Below are 5,259 nucleotides of genomic sequence, written 5' to 3'. Positions count from 1 at the left end.
TTCCTGGGCTGCAGTTGCCCCATCTGGGTCAGCAGGGGTTCAATGTTGCCCCTGCTTTTCCTCCGGCTCCCCACGTATCTGAAAAAGGACTTCTTATTGTCCTTGATGCTCAAAGCTAGTTGGAGTTCAGTTGCAGCCTTGGCTTTCCTGGTATGCTCCCTACAGGACCGGACCAGTGCAGAATAATCCTCCTTGGAGGTGACTCCCATCCTCCACCCTTTGTAGGCCTTTCTTTTTAGCCTCAGGCTAAAAAGCCTGAGACTTTAAAGAAGTCTTACTGAGAGTGCAGGAGAAAACCATCCCAATATGCCCAAAGACTAGCCAGTATGGCAGACGACCAGCTTGGCTTAACAAGGAACTGGTCAGTAAACTAAGTCACAAAAAGGAAGCTTATAAGAAGTGGAAACTTGGACAAATAAATGGAAAAGAGTATAAGAGCATTGCTCGGGCATGCAGGGATAAGTCAGAAAGGTCAAAGCACAATTGGAGTTGCAGCTATCAAAGGATGTGAAGGGTAACAAGAAGGGTTTCTACAAGTATGTCGGTAGCAAGAGGAAGATCAGGGAAAGTGTGGGTGCCTTACTGAATGTGGGAGGCAACTTTGTGACAAAGGATGCAGAAAATGGTGAAGTGCTCAATGCCTTCTTCACCTCAGTCTTCACAGACAAGGTCAGCTCCCAGACTACTGCACCTAGCAGCACAGTTTGGAGAGGAGGTGAGCAGCCAACAGTGGTGAAAGAACAGGTTAGGGAGTATTTAAAAAACCTGGACATGTACAAGTCCACGGGCCAGGATGGGATTCACCTGACTGCGCTGAGGGAGTTGATTAATGAGATTGGAGAGCCATTAGCCATCATCTTTGAAAACTAACGGCTATCAGATGTCCCAGATGATTGGAAAAGGGCAAACATACTGCCCATATTTAAGAAAGGGAAAAAGGAGGATCCAGGGAACTACAGACCAGTCAGCCTCAGCTCGGTCCCTGGAAAAATCATGGAACAGATCCTCAAGGAATCCATTTCTAAGCATTTAGAGGAGAAGAAGGTGATCAGGAACAGTCAGCATGGATTCACCAAGGGCAAGTCATGCCTGACCAACCTGATTGCCTTCTATGACTAAATGACTGGCTCAGTTGATGCGGGAAGAGCAGTGCATGTGACAGACCTTGACTTTAGCAAGGCTTTTGATACAGTCTCCTACAACATTCTCACAGGCAAGTTAAGGAAGTACAGGCTGGATGAATGGATTGTAAGGTGGATAGAAAACTGGCTGGAGCATCGGGCTCAGAGGGTAGTAATCAATGGCTCGATGTCTAGTTGGCTGCCAGTATCAAGTAGAGTGCCCCACGGGTCAGTCCTGGGGCACCAAACTGGGGGGAGTAGTAGATATGCTGAAGGGTAGGCAGGGCCATCCCTAGGGAGGAGGTAAATCAGGGTGGCCCTCCCAGGCCCTGCACTTTGGGGGTCCCTGCAGAGCTAGGCAGAGCAGCTGCTGTGACTCAGCGACACTGCTGCTGGCTTCGCATCCAGCTGCTCGCTACCCTCCTCCACCACCACCACCACTGCTGCCGATGGCAGCGGCAGCTTCTTCAGGTCTGGGGCACATGGGATCAGAGTGGGGATGGGGCCCCACATGGACTGATTTGCCCCAGGCCCTGCATCCTGTTCAGGTTGGCTCTGAGCGTAGGGCTAGGATTCAGTGACCTAGACAAATTAGAGGATTGGGCCAGAAGGAATGTCATGAGGTTCAACAAGGACAAGTGCAAAGTCCTGCACTTGGGATGGAAGAATCCCATGCACTGCTACAGCCTCCGGACTGGCTGGGGAGCAGCTCTGCAGAAAAGGACCTGGGTGTTACAGTAGACAATAAGCTGAATATGAAAAAGCAGTGTGCCCTTGTTGCAAAGAAAACTAACAGCATATTGGGCTGCATCAGTAGGAGTGTTGCCAACAGGCCAGGGGAAATGATTATTCCCCTCTCTTTAGCACTGGTGAGGCCACATCTGGAGTACTGTGTTCAGTTTTGGGCCCCTCCACTACAGAAAGGATGTGGACAATTTGGAGATCTAGCGGAGGGCAACAAAAATGATGAGGGGCCTGGGGCACATGGCTTCTGTGGAGAGGCTGAGGGAAATGGGCTTATTTAGTCTAGAGAAGAGGAGACGGAGAGGGGATTTAATAGCAGCCTTCAAGTACCTGAAGGGGGGTTCAAAAGAGGATGGAGCTGGACTGTTCTCAGTGGTGACAGATGACAGAACAAGGAGCAAAGGTCTCAAGTTGTAGCAAGGGAGTTTAAGTTAGCTATTAGGAGGAATTTTCTCACTAGGAGGGTAGTAAAACACTGGAACAGGTTACCCAGAGAGGTGGTGGAATCTCCATCCTTGGAGGTTTTTAAGACCCGGCTAGACAAAGTTTTCACTGGGATGACCTAGTTGGGGATGCTCCTGCTTTGAGCAGGAAGTTGGACTAGATGACCTCCTGAGGTCTCTTCCAACCCTAATTTTCTATGATTCTATGAAAATGACTGACTTTTTGTCTGAAATAGTCAAGGTTTGACTCCAAGAGGGTCTGGTAATCAGGCCTCTTGAATTCAGGTGCATAAATTTAGGCCCTACACTTGGAAACGTAGGGCTGCCCATTGTTGCTAAGTGATGTCATCATCAGATGCAAGGCTCCTGCAGCACAGGTCCTACACAGAGTCTCAGGGGAACAGACTGCCTGGATGGACCAGCTGGGCACTGTTTGCAAACCCCTTCTGGCTAAGTTGACATCACTATTTCAAAACTATTGTTCCCTGCATCCCAACTGTAGGGCTCAGTTCAGGGGGAATGGGGTCAAATGTAAGGGCTTTCAATGCACAAGGAGTCAGACTAGGTTATCTTATGGTCCCTTCTGTCCTTAAACTCTCTGAAATTATGAAACCACAGACAATGCCTGTCCACAATGAGCTCACCACTCCCACAGACTTCTGGGACTAATTTCACTTAAAAAGTGTGGTTAGAAAGCTCCTTAGACTAGGTTCCCTCCAGGCTTCTGCTACAGGAAGCACCCCTCAAACAGACAGACAGGGACAGCTGACCACAGGTGAGGGGATCTTTATTTATCTGGATCACCAGCTGTTCACTCTGTCCATCTGCTGGCATTTGAAGGGACTAAAGATTGTTATCCCTGGGTGCAGAATCACGTGCCTGTTGTTAGACCTCTAAAACCTCAGGATATGGTTTAAGATTGCCTGACTTGCCCCCCAGCTACAGCAGATGGCACTAAAGAGACCTGATTCTTGGTTACTTTATAAAGTGTTCCCAGTTAATTCCAGAAGTTGTACTGAAAGCAAGCTACTGCCAGCCCTGGGTTTTTCCCCCTCCAGTTGTTTAATAAAAGGAATAATTCAGGGCACATCAGCATCAGGTCACATCAGCATTTAGAGACTAGAAAACTGTATGAGGCAATCTGAGGTAGTAGTTTAATCTCACAGCAGATTGTCATCATGATACAGCATTTTGCAATGAAATGCTTGGAGCCAGTTGAGAATGGTCTCTCATTACACTAGTACTGTAACAAACATGAGTAATAGCAGCCTAGATCCTTAGAAGTGTTTAAACACCTAACACCTAGTGATTTCAATGGGAGTGCCTCTATACCTTCAAGGCTCTGAGCCAGACAGTCCCTGCTCCGAAGTGTTGCCAGTAGAAGCAGACCAGATAAAGGATGGGAGAGGAGGTGTGGGATATTGTTTGGAGAACATGAAGTATACGGAAAACCCTAGAACAGGCAGGGATAGCAGGGGAGTAGCCAAAAGAGAAGTGGAGCACACAGGTAGGGTAGGGAGAAGCTAAGAAAAGTGCATATGAGGGACAAGGCTGGCTGGTGAAAAGAAACATAACAGTGACTATAGGGAGGGAATATCCAGCATGAAAAATATGGAGAGTGGCCAGACCTCATCCATTTCCAGCAGGGCCTCCTGAAATGGCTGCTTGCACTTGCTCCTGCTATTTAGCATTTCTGGTCCTATCCTGGAATTTCATTTTTTCTCAGGCCCACCTAACATGGGGAAAAGAGTGCAGGATGTGTTAGATCACCCATGATGGGAATTTTGTTGTAAACTGTTGCCTTTACTAGTAGTTTCTTCTGTTGTTCACTGCCACAGATCTGCCTGACACTGGCATTTCTGCCTGTCACATGACTTTGCAAAGGGAGCTTGGAGGAAAAGGGGAGACTGGTGGCTTTGGGGGACAGGGAGAACCCTGTGGGTGCATCTACATGTGCGCTTTACTGCAGAGCTGACTAATGGGCTCAGCAGTAAAGCATCACCGTCTACACATGCACCCCTATTAGGGCACAGGAAATTAATTTACTCTGCTATAGGATAGTATTGTCTGGGACAAGTACTGGGCTGGGGTGGAGCAGTCCCAGGTTGGCAGGCTGACACCACCCCCCAAGGTTTCCTGCCAGCCCAGGGCTGCTCCATCTTGGCTCAAAGTGCTGCAGTCCTGGGCGTATGTGTGAACACTGCACCAAGGAGACATAAACTCCAGTGCAAGCTGTGCCAGAATTTATTGATATGTGCTAATTCAGGGGCAGGCAATTATTTTGGGCAGAGGGCCACGTACTGAGTTTTGGCAAGCCATCGAGGGCCGCATGACAGGCAGCCAGGGGCAGGGAAATATTCCTTTTCTAAATTTTTTAGGGGCCCCGCAGGCCAGATAGAATGGCCTGGTGGGCCGCATCCAGCCCACCCCTGTGCTAGTTGCACGTGTAGATACACCCTGTGTCAAGCAACTCTGGGGAAGGTGCTGGGTCTGAGGGAAGCAAAATGGTGGGAAAATTCTCTGAGTAACAGACAGGGGTGTGACCTGTTGGTACATACACACTTAGACAGAGGGAATACAGAGTACTGATAAGAGCCAGCCTGAGAAGAGGAGGGGGTTATTTTCAATGAATGGAGCAAAACCTGCTCTGTTTTATCCCATGTGCAAGACTGGCTGAATGCTGAGCATTGGTCAAGCACAGTTCTACTACTCCAGCTAGGGCTGCAACAGTCCCAAGGACACATAGAGGAAGGTTTGAAATCTGAACTGCTGCAGAGGGCTTGGCAGTGGAAAAATCTACCAACAGATCACTCTGAGAGAGGCTAATTTCCTTCTACCAACTGTCAGATGGAGTCCAGCTGACAATCCCCTAGTTTTGATGACATTGACTACAGTACAGTGTCAGTACAGAGAGGTTGGCAGTCTTATGTATGTGCTTTACTTGCTTATAC

The sequence above is a fragment of the Alligator sinensis genome, unplaced genomic scaffold (assembly GCF_000455745.1).
Source record: "Alligator sinensis unplaced genomic scaffold, ASM45574v1 scaffold777_1, whole genome shotgun sequence".
NCBI lineage: Eukaryota > Metazoa > Chordata > Crocodylia > Alligatoridae > Alligator > Alligator sinensis.
The sequence above is the reverse complement of the archived record's forward strand: the minus strand, read 5'-3'. Positions refer to the sequence as shown.